The following is a 25,347-nucleotide window of genomic DNA, read 5'->3' as shown; positions in this document are numbered from 1 at the left end:
TCCAGCTGTCTTCACAGAAACACCTTCGAAGCAAGGACATATGGGCTGTAAGTTGTCAAAACTTCTGCAAGAGCTGTGAGTATAGAAAACATGATAGAAGGAGGGCAGGGGGTGTGCTGAATATTGCAAAAAAGGCAAAACATGGCAGTTCCAGTCGACAGAGGTAAGTTACCTGCATAGACCTGAGTCTGATCTGACCTGCCAGTTCAAAAACAAATCCACTAATCAAACCCAAACTATTCAGCTGCAGGTTCAGATGTTGCTGTTTACACAGTAAATCACTGCTTTGTCCCCTTCTGCTACCTTAACATCAGGCTACATAGCCCTTGATATCCATTCAGTTCCTGATGGTGTTTCTGGCATACTACACTTCCATTCTCTCCAGAGTATCATTAATAATGCTTCATACATTTATTTTTAATCATGTTGGTATTTATTTATTGCTGCAGTCCTGTTCCTACTCCTCATATATGTCAGATGCAAAATTGTTGCTTGTGGGTAATGGAAGTCCCCCAAGAGCCCCATTCCTCTGTGTGTGCTGGGAGAGAGGACGACAGGGTAGTTGAGTCAAAGGACATTCCAGATTAAATAACCAAAACCACACAAACACAAGTGTTCCTGCTGATATTCCCTGCGGTGCCTGGCAGTCAAATACCTTCACTATACTTTCCCCATGTAATTGTGGTTTGCTTTCAAAAAAAGGAGTCAGGAATGCATTTGAAGCCTTCCTTCTAAAAACACCTTTAAAATCCCTAGGGCCACGAAAAGCTTCCAGGTCTGAAAGGCAAAGGACTGTGTGTATGATGACCCTGTGCTCCCACCATGCTCATTGGTTCTTACCTGGAGACGGTTTGCTACAATCCGTCCATCAGTGAGGGAATTAAGTAAACCGATTATGAGAAGGAGCCATTTGCTTTCCTGCCGAAGTCCTATACGGACGGGATAAAAATGATACACTAAAAAGCTTAAATTTGCTTCCCTCACCATCCAGCACTTGCAGCTGAAAGTTATTCTTCTTTTTCTTATAAAAGTCAAGGAAAGGGGACCAGTCCCCTAAATTTTTCCCTCCTCAAAAGAAAAAAAATTAATTAATTAACTAGATGAAGCTTTGTGTTCCAAGGATAATAAAATGGGTTATCTGATTTTAATAAAAGTGATTATTTAAAATTGTTAACACTATTAGTTGATAATAATCTTAGGAACCTTTTAGTCTGTAAATCTTTATCAAAAATGCTTTTCATACAAGTGATTTGTCAGGTAAAGTCAATATCATCATTTTTCCTTTCATAAGTTTGGGAAGTCGATAAGGGTCACCAAATAGATCATCAAGAGAATTGGGAAGCAATATCTAGTCCTCCTGATTTCCAGAGCATCACTTCATGAGCACAGGGGCAATGCGGCTCACTGTGTCATGGTTGTGGGCCTGGGACCTACAGAGCTCCTTCTGTGGCTGGACGTTTTAAGAATAAGTTGGACAAACATCACTGGGGTGAGATTGACTCTCTGAGCATGGGGACTGGGGACTGGCAACATCAGATCTTGAGATCTGGACCTGTAGCCTAGGATTTGATGACAGTATCCTACATGGTATTCGTCTTATATTTAATAATTGCATTAAATTGAGGTCTGCAGTTGAAGTGCTGCCAAAATGACAGCAGGCCAAGAACCACATTAAGCGCTAAAACGCAGGCTCGGCAGGGTTTGCAGGGCGGCGAGGCTTGTTCTCACGGCTGGGTTATGTCCGCCGAGGTAACACGTTCCAACTCAAACCATCAACAGTGCACAGAGGTCATAGCCGTCTGGTTCTGCTTAGTAGGTTTTGCTGATCAGCAAAAGCAGTCGAAAACCCAAGCCCTCAAAAAGCAGTAGCTCTTAAGCAACTACTTTTTCTTTCCTTTTTTATGTTTTTGCTACCCAACTAGCTAAACAACTGAGGGTTTGTTTAGTGAGGCTGACTGCAGAAAGAAAACTGGACAGCAATGGCAGTGATTCACTTCAAACCTGAAATGTCATCTGATGCCAGTGGTGGTCTGAATCAGCTGACCAATGGTCATGCACATGGTGATCTCAGATACATATTGCTCTGAAAACAATCCTGTGGAACCCTCCCAAATGCAGGATAGATGAGAATGTTCCAGGTTTGGCTCCCTCTACCCAAATCAACCCTCCACCGTGCCCAGGATTTTTGTCCTCATTCTCATGCTCTAACAGCATACTTCCAGGCATGCAATGTGTGTTTGCGGGCATTCTGTAAAAACATCCTGTAGGTGAGCTGAGGCAAAACCACTAGGGTATCTCACACGCTTCTGAGTGAAAAAGACAACAAGCAGAAAGAAGCACTTCTCTCTCAGGGTCACAGGAACACCACATGGTCTTCAGATGAGATCCAAGACCCAGAAGCCTAGACTGGAGAGTGGAAGACCTAAGCAGTACGGGAAGGAGTCAGTATGTGCTGCTTGGCCTTGGCAGCAGTCCTTGCTTTCTTTTTTTTAGCTGTAGAGATGTAATCTTATAGAAAGAGGACAACTTACTCATGCAGAGGCCTCTAGTGCTAGTTGAGGCACCAAAACTCATCCTGTATGGATTCCACCAATTTCTTCCAAAGGGAGATGTTGCATGTAAGACCTCTGTAGTATATGTTAGGCTGCCCAGACCTCTTGGGTAGTATTAGGGATCTGAAATGGCATTACAAGTCCATGTTTAAAGAATGAGACCCCCTCTGTCTCTGTGCTGCAAGGTGTTCCAGTTGCTCAAGCTCTCATTTGAGTTTTTACTGCCTGAACTGAGCTCTATACTTTTGCTGCTGAGTTTGCAGTTAACACAGCAGCAAGCACGTATTCCCTGCAGACGTGCCTGTAGAGCAGGTCTACCCTGAAGAAGTGATAAATACCTCTATATAGTCTTGTTGTTCCCATAGGCCAGCAATAGTATTGCTTTCCTAGAAGTCCTTTGAGACTTAAAGTATTATTAACACACTGGTAAAAAGAGGTTGTAGGTGGGTATCTTTTGTCATGGGTTTGGAAAGAATAGAGAGACCCTATGCATTCATGTTGTTCTGCTCATAAGAATAATTCCTGTCAAAGCTGGGGGAGGAGAAATCTACCCTTTGATTTCTTTGTCCTCAGCCCCCTTCCTCTGAAAGCCTGGAGTACTTTGCTTTCTTCTTCCTTCTCCTCTAGTGCCAGCCACAGCCTGCAACTTCCTGACCTACCATTCTCATCCCCATCTACCCTTCCCAACGTCTTCAGCATTTATCTCAGACTTTTTGCTCAATCTTACCTTTGCTGCACCACCGCCTCCCAAACCTCTGTAACTTTTTTCTTCCATTCACTTCCTGCTCTTTCTACCTTACCCTGTCTAACCTTGGCTGTCCCAGACCCTCAGAGTCAACCTTCATATATTCTGCAGCTCCCTGAGGTCCATCTCTGTGTCCACCCTGTATCTTGAAGGACTTCAGTGCTGCTCTTCCCTTGGCCAAAGCAGAGATGTGCACATTTTCCCTTTGCCTGGCTTCCCAAGGGATAGAAATCCACCTGGCCAGATCTAGAGGAAAAGAAAATATGAAGATGAGAAGTGCTATATCAAGATTTAGTTGTCATTATGTGTTTGTTTAGATGAGCTTCTAGGAAGTCTGGACTGTGTTGGAGCATCTCCACAGTCATCTTTTTGCGGAAAAACTGCACTGCTGTCACTTGTCTAGTGTTTATTGGTAGCATATTGTAAATCCCAAGTCATTCTAGAGCAGGCAAGAAAAGGTTCTTAAGAAGAGGACAGCAGCGAAATGGATGAACACAGGCAATTTTTTTTTAACTTTTTTTTCTCTTAGTTCTCAGCATTATGCTGAGTTTACTCTTCAAATGTCTGACTGACAAATGTCCCTTCACTTTTATTTTAAGTAGCTCAGAAGGCAGATTATTCTTCTTTCCTGTTTTTCCTTTTTTTCTTCTTCTTTGCGTAATAAATCAAAATGGTAACCACTGGCTTACCTAGGCGTTTTTGTGGACTCTGGAACCAAGATTCATCCTGTCTTTCAGTCCGTGCTGAGGCATTTAAGCCAGTAGTCTAATTGCCCTTAGATATCCCACTAATCAGGTACTTTTGGGAATTCTGGAAGCAATTTGCCTTAGGTTGAAACACCCTTTACATGTGTTTATGTCACACTTTTCCCAGACCTAAACTTGCCTAAGGTACTAGGTGCATTTTGCTGCATTAAGCTTTCCTGCCCTCCAAGATGTTTCTCTTCAGCAGATGCAGAACTCTCTGTGAGGCTGGCCCACCAGTGACATTATACCCTATAAATGTCAGTACTTTTTGGCACCCCCACTTTGTAGGTGCTTGGGATTTTCAGGGGCAGATGTATCTCTCCAGCTCCATTGGTTAGCAGAGACAAACCAAGAGGAAATCAGGAAACTGAAGGCAATGTTATCCTTGTGAAGGTGGTTCTGTACCTCCTAGTTTGTGCACAAAGTTTCTGCCCTAAGCTGTGCATGCCCACACCTCCATTATGACAAACTCTGCTGGGCAGTCACAGAACACTTGTTCTTCGTGGACAATAAAGCATCAGAGAAGACTTTGTAGTATTTTTCTTTAATAAAGTTTAATGAAAACATGGGTCTTTGCCTTGATGTAGAGTTAAAAGGTTCCTGCTGGAGCTAAGAGAATATTTAAGGGTAATTTTTTTTTATCCACTGATTTCTTCTGTCTCCAGAGAAGACAGAAAATCAAACAGTCTGCTGTATATTTGCTAACCTTACACTACTACACAATTCTTAGCAACACTGGGAACAGTAACTTACAGGGTTGTATTCTGTAAGGGAGTAGTATAACTCCGAATCTTGTGTAACTTACACAAATTTAGCAAGATTTTTCTTCCATTAATTATGGAAGACTAAAGCATCTAGTCTGTCATATAAAAAAAAAATCACCTCTTTCTGGAATCTCAAGTCTAAGATGTTTTTACTGTGAAAAAGAGCTTTGTGGTAATGATAGCAGAATATCAGGTTACCAACTCTGTATAACAGTCCTCTGTTTGGTTTCTGTCTACTTTTTAACAACATTTAGTGAAAAGCTGAATGCTTTCTTGAGACACCTTTAATTTACATATTAAGAATGTTTATGTCTCTCAAGTGGTCAAATTAAATTGTATCAAATGAACTGTATAGGCTTGACCCAGGTTCTAAGGCCCTGTTTAAACTGTTGTGTGTTCATGAAACAATTACAGCTGAATAAACAGTGCCAAAAGAATTTCAGAGAGGATTAGTTCAAATGTTTAACTAAACTAATTCCTGCCATGGTTGGTTTCCATGGGCATTCATTTGATCTGGCAGAAATGCTCTTTCCCTAAGCATTTAAGCAAAGTCTGACTGTAAGAGTAACATCTGTTCTGTCAGGGGAGGCAAACAATGATTTTGCCTCCCATGATCATTTGTAACTGAACAGCTCCATGTCACACCTCTTGGATAGCAGGTGTCCAGCAGCCAAGTTACTCAAAAAGGCTTTTAATTATTTACTGATGGTATGTTATTTGGCTGGGTCTTAAAAACAGTAATTCTGTGTGCATCGACTGTTTTTGCAGACCGCAATAGCCTAGGCTCAAACATCTCAACTTCAGACTCTGCAAACTAGGCATGACTGGAGTCATGACATCTTTAGGGGAATGCTTTGACCTTACACCAGGTTTTGATGTCAACAAGGATAAGCAAGTCTTCCAACATGGTCTGCTGAACTGATTCATCTCTTCACACAAACCCTATCTTCATTCCACTTTCTGAAGTCTTCAGGAAAGCTTTGAGGATATAGGTAGGAGTATGGGAGTACATAAATGAAGAGGGAAAAGACCGATTGTGGTGGCATTATCCAATCCTTTCAGAGTAAATAGCCCTCATCCTATAGTCACTGAAAGTGTAAACCTGAAATACAAAATTCAAGTGTAGTGAACTTGGAATATTTTGTTTAATCCTGCTTCAAATCACAATACTTTTGCATAGGGCACGCTATCAGATATTACTAATGTAGTAGTTAGTAACCAGTATCTCAAGCTGCCTAGAGAGGTGCTCTCTCCCAGACTTGGATATGATCTGCAAAGGAGCTCAGCTGGAAATATTTTTTTTGATTACCTGTCATCAAGGATGCTCGTACAGAAGGTCTTCAATTCTGACATTTGCTCATCAGTTTTGTCTATGAGATCTTAGGACTCTAAACCAGTGGCCTTTTAATGCTAGACATGAGTTCTAGGTAAAGCCCAATAATTTATTGACCTTTAATCCTTTTGCTTATGCAACAAAATTGATTTTTCCTTCATGTTTTTGATAAGGGGATAGCTTATGGTTGGCTAGGTCAAGCTACAGGGCAACGGGCTGGACTACTATGGTCATGATAATGACTTTGAAACCTCTACGGCACTACTTAGGGTAATTATCTTTATTTATCTATATAATAATAATGTTTTAACAGATACCACCAGTGCGTGTCTGGAGGGAGATCTGCTTAGCATAAACAGTAAATATTGATCCTCCTTCCTCTTCCCTTAACACACCTGCCAATGCATCTCTACTCTTCAGTCCTGAGATCTGATACTCCTCTTTGTCAATGCACTTAGATATCACAGAAAGAAACTATTCTAACTGGTGATCTTTGCACTGTACTTAACAACATTGGGAAGTAATCATGGCTAATTGTTATGGCTGTAATTCCAAACCTGACAGCTGGCAGAGAATCAGAGGTCTCAGTTACGTTTGCTGAATGTCTTCTCTAATACGTTCCACCAGGTAGTTTATAGTAGTGCTCTCCAAAGCCTTGCCCTTTGACTACTAGCATTTCTCCAGTACTCAGGTAGTTGCTGCCAAGGCCATTCTCCTCTAGGGTAATTATTTGCACAGTGTAATTTCTTGACCAGCTGGCAAATGCTGCTTTCATGCAGGCTGGACTAGATCTATGTAGAGAAGGGTTGGCAGTGTAAAGATTTTAGGGGCACCTAGGCTGAGTGAATAAACACTGGTTATAAATAAAAACAAGATGCCATCTTCTCCCTCAGATAACTCTTGTTGACTTCAATGGGAGCATGACAACTTTCACGTATGTGTGTACAGTATATCTGTATATCCCAGCAGTGGGTGTCTGAGCTAAGATGAGGTAGGTAGCATTTTCTAAATGGCTTTGGTGCTATGGGATCAGTTGTTCTCATCACAGAATCCAGTCTGGAGAAAGTACCACCAAGGCAATTACTTCTAATAGAAAGTGATGTGCCAGAGAGGTGTAGAAACAGATGTGCCTCTGCCTGAGAGAGGTGTTGCCCCTTGGGAAATGCAGAACTCTGGGAAAGAGTACGTTGCTGCCTGGGCTGACATTTTCCCTGGAAATAAGCAGGTGATCTCATCTTGTAAGGTTCTCCCTTCAGGAGGAAAGCACCACCTCTGAAAGGGACAAACAATGAAACACAGAAAGGACTTCTGATGGGATGGTGGGTGTTGAAAGGTCTGCATCTTGTGCAGAAAAGAACAAAATGCATAACTAATCTTCTAGTGTCTGGGCAAGTGAAGAACATGGTGAAATGAATCCACTGGCAGCTCCAAGACAGTGGATAAAATCTGACTAGTCACCAAAGGGAGGCATGGAGGAGAGCTGGTTTGTTTTGCAAGGACTGCTGCACTTAACGTGGACACTTGAACTGAAATTGCAATAACAGATGTGAAATTACTGCTCCTTTTGTTAGCAAAGCTGTGGAATCCTGTAGAGACTGCCATATATCATATCCTATAGTTTTCTGGTTTTAAAAGTAGCACATTTCATGGTACAACAGGGCTGTGTAGAAGCCAAGTTGAGAACTGAGTTCAACTGTGGGTTCAACATACCACTGGAGAGCTTCACAAAGAGCCTTTGGCCATGGTGGCTCTCCCGGCTTCTTTGATGTGTGCACTGTGTGAACCCATTTTGCCTCTAGACTTGCCCAGACGCATTCAGGGCACAGGCACCTGGTCAGGTTAAGGTGCCTGAGTCATCACTTCACAGCTCCCTTCATCCAGTGAAGCTGCTGTAGAGTCTGCATGCTCAGCACCTGAGGCAGGAATGAGTAATACAAGGGTGGAAGAGGCTGTAGATAAGGCATGGGTACTTGATCATGTGTTGGAGCCTTTTACTCTAAAACCTGCATATTGGCAGGTAGCACACACCTCCCTTCAGGCTGTTTTGTTGATGCTGATGCTCCAAAGTCAATGGAGTGTACATGACCACAGTAGAGGTTAAGCAGCTGTAACTAACCCAGTACACTAAGAACACTTACAGGAGAATTCAGTAGTATGCACTTTTCTTTTGTTAAGGTGCCATCTAGTAGATCAAACTAACTGATCTAATGACCCTCTCTAACAGTCCATGGCTATTAAAGAAATGTACATCTACTTATGCATTTGACTCTATGGCATGCAAAATACACCTTGTGTGCTAGCTGGGCTGATACAAGCAAACGTGATGGCCTCTACTGACTGTAGTTCAAGTGTAGTCACCCTTTAGGAGTTGCCCTAGGCTCCTTCTGAGTTAAAGATCAAAAGCTACCTGTTATGAGGGTAGAAAAGCTCTTTTCTCCTGCTTACTATGTTGCCTTTTATTTCTATTGCCATTCCTTCCTTTCAAACTCAGTCCCAGGCACTAGTATTAAAAGATGCTTGTGGTACAGGGGTTTGTATTTCAGCATGGCACAACAGACAGGGGTGATGCAGTCTGAATTTGTGATTGTTTTTACAGTCTTCAGAGCATCTGTAATGAATAAGATGCTAAAAGGAAACTAAATCAACAATAAGTGCTTGAGATTTATGTTTTTATTCAAAAGCATGGGAAAGCAAGTAAGAAAGGAGAATGTCTGGATGTTTACAGTTCACCCAGCTCTATTCAGCATCTTCACATGGCAGGGAAGAGCATAGCATAGTGCACTCCTATGTTGGACCAACTGGGCTGGGCTTTGCCAATGAAATTGAAAAAGACTAGAGGACTTCAGGATAAATAAGACAGCAGGAAAAGGAATGAAGGAATTAAACTGACCTTCTTTAGAAATGGGTGAGACAGGGTAAACAGGGAGAGATCTTGTTTTGCTTTCATCCTGGAAAAAATAACATTTCTTCCTTTCCAGTTCAGCACAGTTGACTGATTTGGAAACAAATCTGTTTTCTCTGGAAAGATCTATTTGCCCAACAGACTTTTTTTTTTTTTTTTTTTTTTTTTTTTTTTTTTTGGCAAAAAGCAATAGGTTGAAAGAACAAGGCTTGTCTTGTTAGTAGGTTTAAAGGACTCAGTAATTAACTGGTACATTTGGAGGCATGGCATGCAGGATACTTGCTGCAACCTACTTTATTACAGTGTCAGAGGGAAGTGCTGTGAAATGCGCAAGAACTTTAAAAGAACACCGTTTATTTCTCAGGCAGTATCAGATAGCGGGATTATTTCATTATGAAGTTAATCCAGAGCATTTGCTGAGGTAAGGACACTGGCATGACCTTTGAGAATATGCTGTCATCTGTGACATGCTTTCTCTCTCCCTCCCTTTCTTTCCATCTTTCTTTCTGTCTTTTCTAGGTTGAAAACAAAGCAACACTTATTTAGTCTAGGGACAGCATGCAATTTTTCACATCAGTCCTTTGCAATACATAGTAGGTGCCTTCAAAAAACAAATTGACATCCTGTGATTTGGGGAAGTCTGTCACAAGGGTCATTTGTCCCTGAAGTCATCTCCTTTTGGTGCACAATGTATAGCAATGTTATTCACAGCCAAACCTCTTTTACTCCATTACGCTTTTTCTGCTTCTTCTTCTTCTTTTTTTTTTTTTTAATTTGGTTTGATACTGCAGGCAATTGCTGGCTTGAAAAAAAATTAACAAAAATGTTGGTGGCTCAAAATAGGACTATAATTCCATGCTGTGATGTTTTATGTCCTTGTGGCTTGACCTTATGAAGTCCTAAATATCTGCATCTTGCAGATACTGTAAATAATGTGGAGAAGTACTCAGCGCTCCTGGAATACAGCTACTGTTAGCCCATTCCCCAAATGTGGTAGCCAAAATAGAGGCATCCCTATTTGGAAATGCAAAGCTAGCAAGTCTCTTGAAGTGCCAAATAGACCCTCGTGGGAGGGAAGAAAGTCTCTTCAAGCATATTTCTGGAAATGCAAAAGATAAACATTTACCTTGCAAAATGATGCCTCGTATCTCAAGGGCAACCTAAGCACTGAAAATCTCCCATGACTCCTATGCAAAGCCAGATTCACCACTGGTACTGAGACTGAGAAGTGCAGCATTTGCCAATTTGGCAATTAACTTCTCAATTCTTGAATATAATGAACAGTGTATCCGCTTGCAGATATCCACATGCATTTCCTATTTTTATACAGAACCCTTCAAATTGAGGGCAAGATTTGGCCCTAAATATCAGTACATATTTATTGCTATATTCCATTTTTTTCATTCCTACTATTTACTTTTAGATTCTGCTCTGTTTTCACCAGGTATTAACAAGTATCTTGGTGTATGGGTGTATATTGCAGTAGGGTTGCATGGTACTTGGATCATAATGAAATTTGTCAGAAAACCCTATCCTCCTTTCCATTTAAAGGCCAGGTCACCAATTTTTCTTTTAATCCAGATCTCAGTGGAACAACCTGGGAGGAAAATTGTGACTTGCTGAATCATTGTCTCTTCCTGATCTCCTCGCTGCCCTGGAGAAGGACAGAGGCATATGCAGCAGTTCAGTTTCTCTAACAGCATCTTTTTGAGGCTGCACAAGTGCTAACACTTCGTGATCATAGTGTTGTATTTTCTCCATCTCCTCATGTGAGACCAAGACCACTGGCAGAGAAGACCCAGCCAAGCAACCCAGCAGGCAAAGGAGGAGGAGCTGTTTGCAAATCAGTATGATTTGCTTTCATGGTTTCCTCCATAGGGAGAAATGAAGTGCAGAGGGAAAGGATTATATTGAAAAGATCAAAGCGGATAGCGATGAACTAGTTAATAGGCATGCTTTTCAAAAGAAATAATTCTCCTGACATCTCAAGGGATGGGTGAAGGGCATATTGCCTTGTCAGTTAAACACAGCCGTTAGTTTCAAACCCATACTAATTAGCCAGCTTAGAAAAACACACTGCTCAGCATTTCTAAATGCGGACTGCAGCCTCTGCCACTCCTCAGCACAGATATATTTGTCCACATCCTCTCAATGTATCATACTTGTACAGAGGTGGCTTGGTTAGTAGTTAAAAGAGAATCAAGGATTAAATGAGGTTTCATCTGGTATTTTTCTCACTTGCTATATCCAGGTCAGTCCAGGACAAACCACTGACTGAATAAGGAGTGGGAAGCCTGCTGTGCACTGGGATCCCATTTGCACAATGGAGCAAATCATAGCACTGCCAAGACCCAAGTCACTTCCCTGTGACTGCACTGGCTTGCACCTGCATAAGCAAGAGTTGTGGTCCCTAATCTCTACTGAGCTTAACAGTGGAGATCAAGAGGGAAAAGCTTACTTTTGCCCTGCACTGAAAAAGGCAGGTAGGAAGAGACAGTAGTATTACACCAAGGGCCTGGGGAACTAACCCAGAGTGCAGAATGGATTTATAGGGAATCTGTTTTGCTTAAAATGGCTTTCAAAAACTTTCACTTTCCTGTCTGGTCCTTCACTTCCCACAGTGTAATTCAGGACTGCTAAACAATCACTATATTGAAGGGGCCCTGTAAGGCTCAAGTCACTTGTATTGCTTGCATGCAGCAGTGATAGGTGACTTGGTGGTCTATAGATGTGTAATTTTGACTTGATAAAAGTAACTCGATTAAGGTGTTTACCTCCACCCATTTTTCCCAGTAAAGAGGTAACTAAAACTACCTGGACAGAAGTCCATGAAATTGTGACTCCAGACTCACCATCTGCTTCAAAGGAGTTCAGAGATCATATATTACCTCAACCATGGAGTTTTCCCAAGGAAGCAGTGTTGGCTGTAGCTGTGCACCAGTGGGAGGAGAGCAGCAGAGCTCCCTTCTGCCCTGATTGTACTGCCTCCATGGGCTGGGTGTCCACAAGGCTTGTCTGGTCTTCAATTTTCTTCCCATCCTTGTCTTGATATGTGCATTTGAGCCAAAACTTCTTCAGGACAGGAAATATGTCTGATTAACTGCTTGTGTTTATGTTCAGCTTTGAGTCAAAGTAGACCTATGAGTGTCACTGCAATAACTGTAAATTTCCACTATCCTTGGCTTCCATGTTCTTCTTCAATAACAGCACTGAACATATCCTGGAAAGGAGATCAAAGCATGTGATTTCTTTATATGATCAACTAATCCCTGCAGGATCCCTTGTTGTCTCTGCCTTTGTCTTGCTGTCTACCCACCCAATGAGTGAATCATGGGACATCCACCTGCCCTGACTCTGGAGCATTCCAGCTGAAGCACATCTGCTCTCCTGCCACAGAGCCCTCAGTGCCAGGATGGCTCAGTAGAAACAGCTAAAGCTTTATCCACTCAACCTGCATCCAAAAACTGTAATGGTGTTTCTCACATCCCTTTTGCTGCCACAGGGGACATCACTATTTTTTTCTGGGTGTTTTGTTGTTGTTGTTGTTGTTTGTTTGTTTGTTTTGGTTTTGTTTTATTTTGGGGTTTGGGTTTTTGTTTATTTGTTTGTTTGTTTGTTTTTCTTTCATTTGGTTTGGTTTGGGGTTTTTTTGAGGTGGTGGGGAGGTGTTGAGTTTTTTTCCATCCCAAACACGGGGATTAGGTCATTTGGGCTCAAGAATCTCCTACAAATATATGTTGACCCCAATGGCACAAGATGCTACTTCATGCAAATGGAAGTCTTAGAGAAGGGAGCAGGAGATGCTTTGAATGAACTTCTCCTGGTCCATTTCTCTGCATTTACAGTATCCCCTAGTCAATCTGTTGTCTGCTTATTTTTTAATAGGACATTTGGCCTGGCATTCCTCTTACATTTTGCTGACAAGGGCCTCCCTCTCTCTCTGAGAAACCCAGCAGTTGCTGCCATACATTCAGTACCTTTGTGTTGGAGAAAGAGGCTGGGGACAGGTTCCTGAAGCAAAATGTTGCTGCTATTGCTTCTGTGTTGCTGGAGAGATTAGCAGGGTATTTATTGCCTTTTTCATTCTCTGGCTTCAATGTCCTGGTTTGTAATGTCAAACCTGGGTAGTTTGGCCAAAGGAACGCAGCACAATAACAGGCATAGCAGTTAAAGAGGTTACATGCATTTAAGTCACTGTCTGGGAAATGGCAAGAGCAGCTCCAGTCAATTGGAGGAATTAGACCAAGCCTCTATTTAAGCTATAGAGAAGGTTTGTAACTCGTCCAGGTTTTTCGGGTTTGGGTTTGGGTTTGCGTTTTCCTCCCCTCCCTAATAATAACAGCTTGCTAGGAACTAGACAGCCACAATCTCGTCTAAATGTTTTTCATCATCTTCCCGTGAATAGAAAGTATTTGGCAAACAACAGCAGCAAATCCAGAAAATTGGTTTCCAGCTGCTGTAAAGCTAAGCTCCTGTTTACATCCCAGCTCAGTGGGACAGACCTTTCCCATTTCAAGCCAAACCAAGACTTGTGTGCCACAGCTGTAAGCAGCATGAGGTAGGAAGCAGCACTGACAGAAAGAGTTGTGCTGTGCTGTGCTGCCAGTGCGGGACATAGTTGGGCTTTATGATTGCAGCTGCAAGGGAATCTAAGGGGAAAAAAGGATGTTTCCCAACCTCCCCTGCAAAACCTCAGGAGTGGATGTATCCCCTTCCTCCCCCATGGTACTGTTTAACAAGCAATGGAGCTGGGACTTGTTTAGCTTCTCTTTCTGCCAGCTGCACTGTCCCTGGGGTGCAAGGGTTTCCAGCAGCCAGGCAGCGGAACTTCCCATGCCCTGGGAGAATGGACAGCCAAAATGAGCTTGAGGAGATGGGACTGTCCCCCTGTACTTGGCATTGGTGAGGCTGCACCTCAAATCCTGTGTTCAGTTTTTGGGCCCCTCACTAAAAGGAAGACATTGAGGTGCTGGAGTGAGTCCAGAGGAGGGTAGCACAGCTGATGGAGGTTCTACAGTACAAGTCTTATGAGGAGCAGCTGAGGGAGCTGAGGGTGTTTAGCTTGAAGAAAAGGAAGTTGAGAGGGGATGGTGTCACTCTCTACAAGTACCAGAAAGGAGGTTGCAGTGAGGTGGGAGTTGGTCTCTTCTCCCAAGTAACAAGTGACAGGAGGAGAGGAAATGACCTCAAGTTGCATCAGGGGAGGTTTAGATTGGATAGTAGAAAAAAATTCTTCATTGAAAAGGTGGTCAGGCATTGGAACAAGCTATGCAGGGAAGTGGTGGAATCACCTTCCCTGCAAGTGTTCAGAAAGTGCATGGATGTGGAACTTGAGGGTAAGGTTTAGTGGTGAACATGATGGTGCTGAGTTAACGCTTGAACTCAATGATACTGGAGGTATTTTTCAACCTTAATGATTTTATGATTCTATGGCTTTTTGTGTTTTATGGGACTGCCTTGGGCACTTGATGTTTGGAGAGAATCCACTCCCTCCTCCTACCACTGTCCCAAAGAGGAATGGTGCTTACCCATGAGTAATAAGGGAGGTCTTGTGGCTGGCCATGGCCAGAAGGATGCTCCTGGTGGATTCCAAGCAGAGGCAACAGCTGTCTCTAAGGTGCTACTTTAGCACATGATGTTACAAAAGGAAGGAATGGATTCTGCAGATGAAATACAATGCAATATTGATCTTTTAGAAAATACAGAAGAAAGACATTTAAAGAAGCAGACAGACTCACTGCTCCCACCTGCAAAACTAATCTGCCAACATATCTGAATGTTTTTCTGAAAACTATGTGGCCTGTGTTGCCCAGCATTCATCAGTGTGCATTTCTGACTTGCTTAAGAGCACAGCTACCTCATTTCTGGGTAATTAAATAGTCGGAAGCATCAACTAAGCCTAGACAAACATCCTTTACTCTAACAAGGAAAGTTATTGTGTAGCCTTTCAGGACACAGTTTTCTGTAGTATGCAATGACTCTAATGTCTATTAATTATTTCTAAATGGTTTAAGCATTATCTGCCTTTGGGTAAATTCTTTCTTTATAGTGTAATCTAACCTGTGGGAGGGGAAATTAAAAAGCAATAGTTTTCCATATCACCTCCCCAAACATAACCGATTCTTCTTTTAATCAGTATCACCATCACACACCAGGTTTCGGGAGTTGGAAAAGGTTAGCAGGATGGTTTCCCGGATTCCACTGCATGTATCACTGCGTCACTAGTTTTAAAGAGAATATGTGTGGGGGCCTTTTTGGGACTCACCTCTCCTTCCAGCAAGAAGGGAGACTGTTTGCTCTTTGCCTTTATGACAGTTTAAGTATTGCAAGTATCTTGAGGCTGTTTTCATGAGGTAAAGAGTTTGGTGATATTTTACTTTGTGAAGCCACAAAAAATGTCTCACAAACACACAGCCAGGAAACCCAAATATATCAACTCATGTAGAGCAGTCAGTTTTCTTTTACAGAGGAAAAACTCTCTACGTGTGAGTCTGCATGGTTTTCTACTCTGTAGTGTCAAGCCCAGACCCAGAATTTTATGATCAATTATCAGTATCAACTGAATTGTGACTCATCATTGCTGAAACACAGTGACAGAAATATAATTTAAAATAAAATAGTTTGGGAATATGTTTTTCCTCTATTACTATACCTTCTTTAGCAACCACAGACTCACAAGAGATGTCATTCCCTTTTGCAGGACAGGGTGATGGGAGAGCACAATGCAGAAGACCAACGAAAACCTGAAATCCGCAGACTGGCTTCAGAATGAGAAGGTAAAGTCTTCACATGATTATATAGATGAAAACAGACCAAATTTTACTTCTATGTACCCAGCATCTTTGCATTCCTCGGCTATAGCTCAGGCAGACCAGAATCAGTGTAGCAAATGTTATGTAGCTGATTGCAGAGGATAAAGTCCCTGCTTACTCCCGTTGTTGTTTGTCACACTTTGTTGCAGAGTGCCCCCAAGGCCAGCGTTTCAGACACCAAAACTGTGACTTTCAGCCTCCTTTAGCCAAGAGGGCTTTCACCTTTTCATGGGAGTTTTCTCTTGAAAAGTTGCAGCCACAAGGGTTCCCTTATGTGACCATAAAGCACCATGCTTGTCTGCCAGCACTCAATAAATTCAAATTAATAATAGGTCCTCAAAGAACTACATCCTGCTTCCAAGATACCTCAACATGTGGGCAGAATGTTCTCCCCACAAATAATGAAGCATGCTCTGGCCTAATGGGACACTTATAAACAAAGTTGGTTTTTTGTATGAAAGATGGGATTTACAGCTCAATGTGTGCACGCAGCAGGCAAGTCTGTCCAGAAAAAATGCCCTTGTGCATATTTTACAGTGTATAGCAAAATTAGCAATCACAAAGAAAAAAATACAAACAGGCTTCATATTTTGCCTCCTCTACCCAGTACCACTTAAGCAAGGAAGACTGTGAAGACCTGAGTCAACCCTGACTCATCTGCTGGTTCCTGAGAGGGGATTCATTCCCAGCAGCAACCCACATACATTGTGCAGGCACACGCTGCTGCCTAGAAAAGGCAGCCACATGGGGAATTGTCTTGTAGTTGCTCAGGGTATGACGCATGCATTCATTCACCACCTCACCCGACTTGCCTGGCTTGCCCAACCTCCTTGCTAGTCCTCCCCTCATTCTGTCTCTTCTGAGGCTGCTTCACACCCCCTTCTCAGAGGGCTTTCTGCTGTCAGTCCTGGCAGGACTGATGGGAGGGTTGCAGCAGTTCTTGAACCTGCCCAGGTCCATGAGTTTGGGCTAAGCTGGCCTTGACTCTGCGCATGATAGAAACAAATCCCATTTCTACTTGCCTAGCTTGAGACCTCTGTGCAGGACATGATACCTAAGAAGATGTGATGTGAAGGAGTGAGTTCCTGGGATCTTTACAGTCACTAAACAGGTTGTGTGAATTGTTTTATGTGGATGAGCTTGGCTCATGATGTCTATGCCCAAATGCATAAGGACAAGTTATCGGTCCAGCCTAGGGAATGCCTCCCTCCCCTTTGTTCCAGTCAATCCTGAGACTTTTTTTTTCCCCCCAGGACAATGGTTTCCTCTTTGTAGTGTGGCTACTGCAGCAGGACAACACATACAGTTGTACTTCCATGTCACTTTGTGAGCCTCAGGAAGCAGTGGCATGGCTTGGTGCAGTCTGTGCAGGTTGGGCCACACAAACCATCACAGCACCACAGAGACAGATATGGCATATGGCAATCTGACTCCCTGTCCAGCCACTCACTGACATCATGTGAGGGACAACACACATCATTACACACACATGAGCAGCACAGTTTGCCTCCAAAAGGGATAGCCCTCGGGAAGAGTGCCAGGATCTTACCCCTTAGGTTGTAGAAATGGACAGGCCAGACTGGACCTTACAGCAGGATGAAGGTGAGCAGCTGGGTACCTACCTAAAGAGTAAAATGCTTTATAATGACCATCTGACAGAGTAACAGGGTGTCAGAGCAAGGGTAGACTCTGCTAAAGCATGCTTGCTGGGTCAGTGTCTTTGCATATTTCTGAGTCCATATTTCCAGGTGTGTCCCCTAGCCAAATCCTTGCTCATCACAAGGATGTGACTCAGCAAAGCTGTTTCCATGAGGTAGAACATGTTCAAAGTATTCTCCTGGTCTTGATGACTGGGAGAAACCAGAAGTGTGAGATGTCTCTCATGTATCTGCCTCTCAGATAGGATAGTAACATGCAACAAGTCTTGGAGGTCTCTGAGGAAAATGGGAATGGAAAAGATTTCTTTTCTTCTTGTTATCAAATTCTTATTGTCACAGAAAAAATACTCATTAAATCTTCATTGGGAAAGGACAGGGACACAGAGGATATCTGAGACCTGATGACAGTGTTGTGTGGTTCCAGGGTTAGACTATATATACCCATATGGCTCTATCGGAAGTCCATGCTGATAAATATGACATAGTCCACCTGGCTTTGGTACTGCTACCACTTAGTTACTGCCATGTGGAGTTTGAGGTAGAGTGCAGAAGACATTAGAGACAATGAAAATATCATTTGCTTTGGAGGCTCAGCTTTGGTCAGGAGGCATATCAGGGCCTGGCAGAGCATTTGAACCTACCTATGAATTTGCATGAGGCTGAGGAAACAGGAAAAAGATGAGAAGAGCTGCAGCTTGGAGTGGTTCCTGGACTGGGAGTTGGAAACAGATTGTGAGACCTTATCTTCCAACTGTGTCCCCAGGGAATCCTTCTTTTCCTAACAACTAACCTTTGCTGTAATTTTAGTACATTGCTTCTCATCCAGTCCTCAGTGTCCACAGAGAGCAGTTCATTTCCCCATTCTCGCAAAGTCATTCAGCCAGTGACAGTCACAAGACAGTTCTCATGTTTCCTTTCGCTTTTCCCCTATCTTACAGTCTGTACAGGGGAATGACTTGACCTTCCAAATTTTAGAGAGGCAAACTCATTATATTGTCTGTGGAATCCAGCACCTCCTTGAAATCAGAAACTGGTGAAGTAGGAGTGAGAGGAGATCCTCCCTTGGCAGTGCCAGCGGTGCACCGCAGGGCTGAGCAAACCATGTTCAGGATGGGTCTGCTGCAGCTGCAGTATTCCACAGAGCAGGTGTGCTCTGCACTGTTTTAAGAATAAGGATATTTGTCAAACCTCAGCTGAAGGAACGCTCTACCTATAGGGAGTGGCAAGGAAGAAGACAAAAAGTGTGGCATAAATAAAAAATGGATTGAAAGACAAAGGGAATTTAAACTTCATCAGCAGGAGCAATGTGAAGCTTTGCTGCCTACAGTCCTACTGAAGGGGAAAAGCAGGGCATGTCAAGGCATGGAGACAGAATCCATGTCACCTGCCATTGTATGTCTACAACACAACTATTTACATCTGAGCTAATCCACTCTTGGATCCCCGTTGAGTCAATGCAAAGGAATATACGGCGCATTTGAAATGTCTACCTACAGATGAGAAGTCCACCTTCAGGTGTGCTTGTTATTCCTGATGATGTAGAGGCACTCAGGATGCCTAGATGTAGATGTCTTAATTGGTTCAGAGGAATTTGACCCAAAGAGATCGCTTTTGGGTGAGAAAATTTTGACATTACTCAAAATGCTTCTCTCTGTGCCTTCCTTGTTCTTTGTGGAAAAGGAGGATGTTTGTCCTGCACCTTTCCTCATTCCAAGCTCCCCAGGCGTCCACGTCATGTGGGACCAACCTTCTGATGGATGTCTGAAATCATGCATCACAACACTGAAAACTTCAGCCCGCTTGTCCATGAGCATAGATCCACAGGCATGCAGTTAGCAGGATATGAGCCTGCTGCACCCATATGTCTCATCCATCCCATGATGACAAGGCCCTGTTTCAAACACCCATACCCATTTTCTATCAGGAAAACCTTAAGCTGAGCTGTGGCCATCTTACAAGCTGCAGGTGATGAAGGGCTGTGACAGCAAGTATCATTCAGTGATGATGATATGAGTGACTTTGATACCTCCTGTGTACTGTGATAACCCAGACTGTCACCATGCTATAAAACTTCTTGGAGAGAGTTACAACAAATTAGAGAGCTGCTTAAGAGGGCCCTTAGAGGGGAGGGTAGGAAGGAAGCAGGGAAGTGAGCAGGAGGAGGGACAGGAAATTGTGAGAAGGCTATAGAAAAAAGAGGTGAAGGGACTCGCCACCACCTCCAGCTCCCTATCCACCTCAAGAGATGTTTCACAGATGACTTTTGAGACATTTTAGGCCACCCTTCCTATTTCCATCATCTACCAGGAGGGTGGCTGGCAGGCAGCACATTTTTCAGTGCTTTGTCCAGGCCCGTGTTTACTGCTTATCCTCTGGGACTCACACTGTCTCCCCCAGAAGGCTTAGCTGGCAGTCTAGGAGCTTCTGGGCAATTAAGCTGTAATTTTCCTTTGCTTCATTTTATGCTATTGCTTCAAGTTGCTCCTCTTGCCCTGTCCTCAGCAACTCTTTCCTGACCTGGTGTTTTCTCTCTCCTGACTTATCAGCTATCATTATCTCAATCTTTGCAAGTACCAGACACAGTTTAAAAACACATCCTCAGGACCCTGGAAGTTTTTACTCCTTTCTGTTAAAAAACAGACTTGTGGACAATGTGACGTATCACTTACACAGTTCACAGGCAGGGCATTTCCCACATTATAAAAGAGTGGACTGCAGCCACAAAATTGAAACATCACTTAAAAACACTGCTATTTGAGAGGGAGGATTGCTCCTTGATGCTAAAAAGTACAATTGTACTTGGCAATTTGTGTATATTTCAAAATGCCGATGGTTTTCAAAGCCCTTTTTAGATACCAAGATCTCTGTGCCAAACTAAGATCCAGGAGTAAAAACAAACAGATAATGAAACAAACACTGTGGTGCCAAAAAAAGAAAAAGGGAGAGAAATTGTTGCAATAATGTACTTTTCCAGGAAAATTAAACATTACAACAGTGCTGGTAAATAACTGGATAGTGGCTCCTGCTTATAAACGTGATTTTGAAATCTTACAGTGTTGTTATTTACACAGTAGTATTGGCAGTAGCTATGTAAAGGTTTTTTGGCACAGAAAGAAATTTCTCCTTAGAACTGTGACTGGGATTTTTTTAATGCTTCCTAGAGAATTACATTAAATGAATGGGAGCTATCTTCCTAAATTATTTACAAATCTTTAAAAGTCTTATTCTAGCTCCATCATATGCAAATATTTGTAAGCTATGAAGCTGTTACGGATAAATATGAAGCATAAATACTCTTGTGAGGTGGGCACAGGTCCATAATTCAGATCTGGTAAAGAATCTGTGGTAAAGAAGGAAATCCTCTCTATTACCTTTCAGTATCAAATTGTGAAGACCTAGTACAAGTTTAGGTCATATTCAGCTTTTCCTCAAAAATCTTTCTAAATTCCAGTTTTGTTAGACTTTGTGGTCTTATATGTCAGAGTAGTTTGGGTGATCTGTTTTAACCCCATCAGGGAACTGCCACCAAACTATGATGACACCCAGAAAGAAGCTGCACTGTGGGCATTGGAGCAGAGACTAAGACACTTCTTTGAGGGACAGGAATGGAGATTTGCTAGAAATTATGCCATCTGAACATGGCATCTGACTGCAATCCAAATCCAGGCTGTGCTGGTGTCCACTGCAGCATGTTACCATCACAGTGCAATAGCTTTCATGGAGGGAGTTGCAGTGATCTAAGATCCCCTGACTCTGTTTTCGCCTACATACCCTACCACAGCTGGTGACAGACAGCATTATTGCAGGCAATTACAGTGGAAAAGATGGGATAAACATGAAGGATTAACTGTTCTCACTCAGCCTTTGACATGTTCCCTCTGGATCACAGCTTTTGGCACATCTGTGCTTCTATGAGCAGTGGTGAAAGTACTCTGCTAGTGTGATATCCATGACGGGTTATGCCTGTGATCACACACATGTAAACACAGGCACACTCACTGATTCAGGGCAAATTTCTCTGTAAACAACAACATGTTTCCAATGTGGTCTCAAGGGCTACATTGCCACTACGGTGGAATTTCTCGCCATTAGCCACTAGGTGAAGCGTGATGTTACCACTCCAGTGTTTTTGAGATCCCAATCTGTTTACTCACAGGGACTCAAACCTCAGCTAACATTTTTCAGTGTTCCTTGGCTGGAGATTCTTCCCTACATAAAGAATTTTTTTGCTGCAGTGTCTGCTGTATCTCGGACACTAAAAGTACAAATGGTTCACATCGATCGAAGAATAAAGGTGGTAGAAACTTTGAAGTTTTCATTACTGAGTTATTTCTTCTCACTGTTGTACCACTATTCCATTCATTGTTTTCAGCTCTTAAATATGCTACACTGAGCTGGACACGCATATACGTTCCAGAATCATTCAGATCCTTATTGTAGATATTCCCTGGCTTAGTGACCCGATTCAGTGCAATTGCTCTGAATCTGAAAGGGTGATATTAAACTGGTTTGATTCCTGTTAATGGAATCAAGGAATGACACCTCTCTTTCCCCCTCAGCTCAGAAAGAAATTGTAAGATGGAAATGGACAAGTGTAGAAAACATTCTACTTTCTCTGTAAGGAGAGAGGCAGGCTGTGGAGATGGTTTGGATGCTAAGCTGGCCAGAGTGGGATGGGAAAAGTTTAGAGATGAAGTATGGTTGTGTAGCGATGGGGTGAGGAAGGCCAAGGCAAAGCTGGAACTGAACACAGCAAAGAATAACAGGAAGGGCTTCTACAGGTATGTTAATCAGAAAAGGAAGGTCGAAGAAGGTGGAAAACCGATAACAATGGATGAGGAGAAGGCTGAGGTAGTCAGCAACTCTTTTGCCTCAGTCTTCAATGCAACTTCTCTTCCTACACCCCTCAAGTGGATGGACAGAAGGATGGGGACTGGGGGAGCAAAGTCACTCCGTTAGTAAAGATCAGGTTCGTGACCACCTGCAGAACCTGAAGGTACATAAGTCTGTGGGACCTGATGCAATGCATCTGAGAGTCCTCAGGGAATTTGCTGATGTAATTGTCAAGTCACTTTCCATGATATTTGAAAAGTCATGGCAATCAGGTGAAGTCCCAGATGACTGGTAAAGGGGAAACATACCCATCTTTAAAAAGGGTAGAAAGGAGGAGGATGCTGGGGACTACTGACCTGTCAGCCTCACCTCTGTGCCTGGGAAGATCATGGAACAGATCGTCCTAGAAGCTGTGCTAAGGTACATGGAGGACAGGGAGGTGATTCAGGACAGCCAGCATGGTTTCACGAAAGGCAAGTCCTGCTTGACCAACCTAATTGTTTTCTGTGATGCAGTGACTATATCAGGGACAAGGAAGGGTTATAGATGCCATTTGTCTGGATCTCTTTAAAGCCTTTGACGTGGTCCACCACAACATTCTTCTCTCTAAATTGGAGAGAGACTTGATGAATGGACTGTTAGAATGGGTAAGAAAGTGGTTGGTTGGTCACATCCAGAGGGTAGTGCTCAGTGTCTCCGAGTCTCTATGGATATCAGTGACAAATGGTGTCCCTCAAGGGTCTGTATTGGGACCAGTGTTATTTAGTATCTTCATTAATGACACAGATGAAGGCACTGAGTGTAGCCTCAGCAAATTTGCAGATGACACCAAGCTGAGTGGTGTGGTTGACACACCTGAAGGATGGGATGCCATCCAGAGGGACCTGGACAAGCTCGAGAAGTGGCCCATGGGAACATCATGAGGTTAAACAAGGCCAAGTACAAGGTGCTGCACCTGGGTCGGAGTAACTCATGATATCAATACAGGCAGGGGAATGATCGAGAGCATCCCTGACCTGAGGTGCTGGTGGATGAGAAGATGGACATGGGCTGGCAATGTGCACTTGTAGCCCAGAAAGCAAATTGTGTCCTGAGATGCATCACTATCAGTGTGGCCAGGAGGTCCAGGGAGGTGCTTCCATTCCACTCTGATGAGACTCCACCTCAAGTACTGCGTTCAGCTCTGGGGCTCCCAACACAGGAAAGAGCAAGTCCAAAGGAGGGCTACCAACATGATTAGAGGGATAGAGCACCTCTCCTATGAGGAAAGACAGAGAAAATTTGGTTTGTTCAGCTTGGGAAAGAGAAGGCTTAGGAGTGACCTAATTGCAGCCTTCCAGTACCTGAAGGGAGCCTACAAAAGAGCTGGAGAGGGACTTTTTGCAAGAGCATGTAGTGACAGGATAAAGGGGAACGTTTTCAAACTGAAAGAGAATAGGTTTAGATTAAGTATAAGGAAAAAATCCTTTACTGTGAAGGTGGTGAGGCACTGGCACAGGTTTCCCAGGGAAGTTGTTGATGTCTCATCCCTGGAGGCCAGGTTGGATGGAGTTTTCAGCAACCTGGTCTAGTGGAAGGTGTCCCTGCTCATCACAGTGGGATTGGAATTTTATGATCTTTTAGGTGCCTTCTAACCCAAACCATTCTATATGATTCTATGAAATGTTGAGTGGACAGGCCACAGGAATCAGGTCACTGGCAAATATATCTGGGATTTCAAGAACCTGGAGGTATAAATGCCCCATCAGGGACATCACCTCTACAAAAGCTCTGTTCTGTGTATGGCTAAACATGGCAGAGTCACACCAAGAGTCATCCATGCACTGGGGCCACATACAATGTCAAACAGAAACAGAGAGAAGGTGAATCAATGCTCAGCTGTGTCACATAAAGTAGATGTCTGCTAGCAGCAAGGAGCATGGATGAGGGCTGGCTGTCTCTCTGCATTGGGTGCAAAGGGACCTACCAAATTAATTTAGATTATAGAGTGAGGACTTGACAGCTAAAGCTGACTAAGTTAAATCCCACCTGTGAATCCCTACATGGACAAGAGAAAAAAAGAAAATGAATTTTTTAACATAGCTGATGATATAAGGAAATCCAGTGGATGAAAATGGTAGCTGGGCAAGTTCAGACTAGAAGTAAGGAATGTTTTTTAACCACAGAGGTAATTAACCATTAGAAACATTTATCCAGGCTTGTGGTTGATTCTTCCATCACTGCCAATTTCCAAATCAAGACTGGATTGGCTTTTGGACAGAATGAATGTGGGAAGTTCTCCTTTTCATGCCACATACGGCTCAGGCTAGAAGTTACTGAGAAGGTAGGTAGAACAAGCCTGCAGGCTCAAATCAAAGTATCTATCTGTGTTACAGGGATACTCTTTTCCTGCATATGTTATTGGCATTGCATCTTTGCAATGTCAGGACTCAGCTATATTGTATATCACAGCATATAGATCCAGACAAAACTCACTTAAGGCAGTTCGGGGCTTGTGTCAGACCATTTCTGAAATATGATATTAGCTTGAGATTCAGTTTCTAATGGCAGCTAAAATTTTCCCAAACACCAGCTTAGGTTCTCTCTAAGTGTATAATGATGATCTCCTTACAAACATGACTTGCAATCATTTTCTTGCATAAGAGAAGGATAATGGTGTCTGATGTCCCAGACACAGTGTCTTCTTTGCATGTGTGTATTGTAGGAGGATTTTAGGGGGACCTGCAGATGGCAATGTATTCAGAACAGTTTTACTTCTTATTTTAGCACTTCTTCATATCTCATTAAGAATATAAAAGAATTCTTAAGAACAAAGTCAGCGTAATCGCTCCCCCCATACAACTGCTCACAGATAGGTGCTGAAAGGAATTCCAAAGAAATAAGCATCAGAGTAAGACTTGTTTTAGCTGGTATTTGTAAGGGGGGGAGGAGAATCAAAATCTTTAGAGCATAACAGCAAAACAAACCACAGACAAAGACTTTAATCCCCTTTTGAGTTACTT

At 42.9% G+C, this 25,347-nt stretch overlaps 1 long non-coding RNA gene across 1 annotated transcript in view; it reads left to right on the top strand.

Annotated features, from left to right (window-relative positions):
- Positions 1-9,308: 9,308 nt before the first annotated feature.
- Positions 9,309-25,347, top strand: part of LOC113963369 — a 29,207-nt gene continuing 13,168 nt past the window's right edge. Inside the window, exon 1 of the long non-coding RNA XR_003532775.1 lies at positions 9,309-9,463. This is a non-coding gene — a long non-coding RNA (uncharacterized LOC113963369). The remainder of the gene's footprint in view (positions 9,464-25,347) is intronic.

This window comes from Neopelma chrysocephalum, unplaced genomic scaffold, assembly GCF_003984885.1.
Source record: "Neopelma chrysocephalum unplaced genomic scaffold, ASM398488v2 Primary Assembly neopelma1_25, whole genome shotgun sequence".
NCBI classification, from domain to species: domain Eukaryota; kingdom Metazoa; phylum Chordata; class Aves; order Passeriformes; family Pipridae; genus Neopelma; species Neopelma chrysocephalum.
This window is presented reverse-complemented; position numbering and strand designations above follow the sequence as displayed.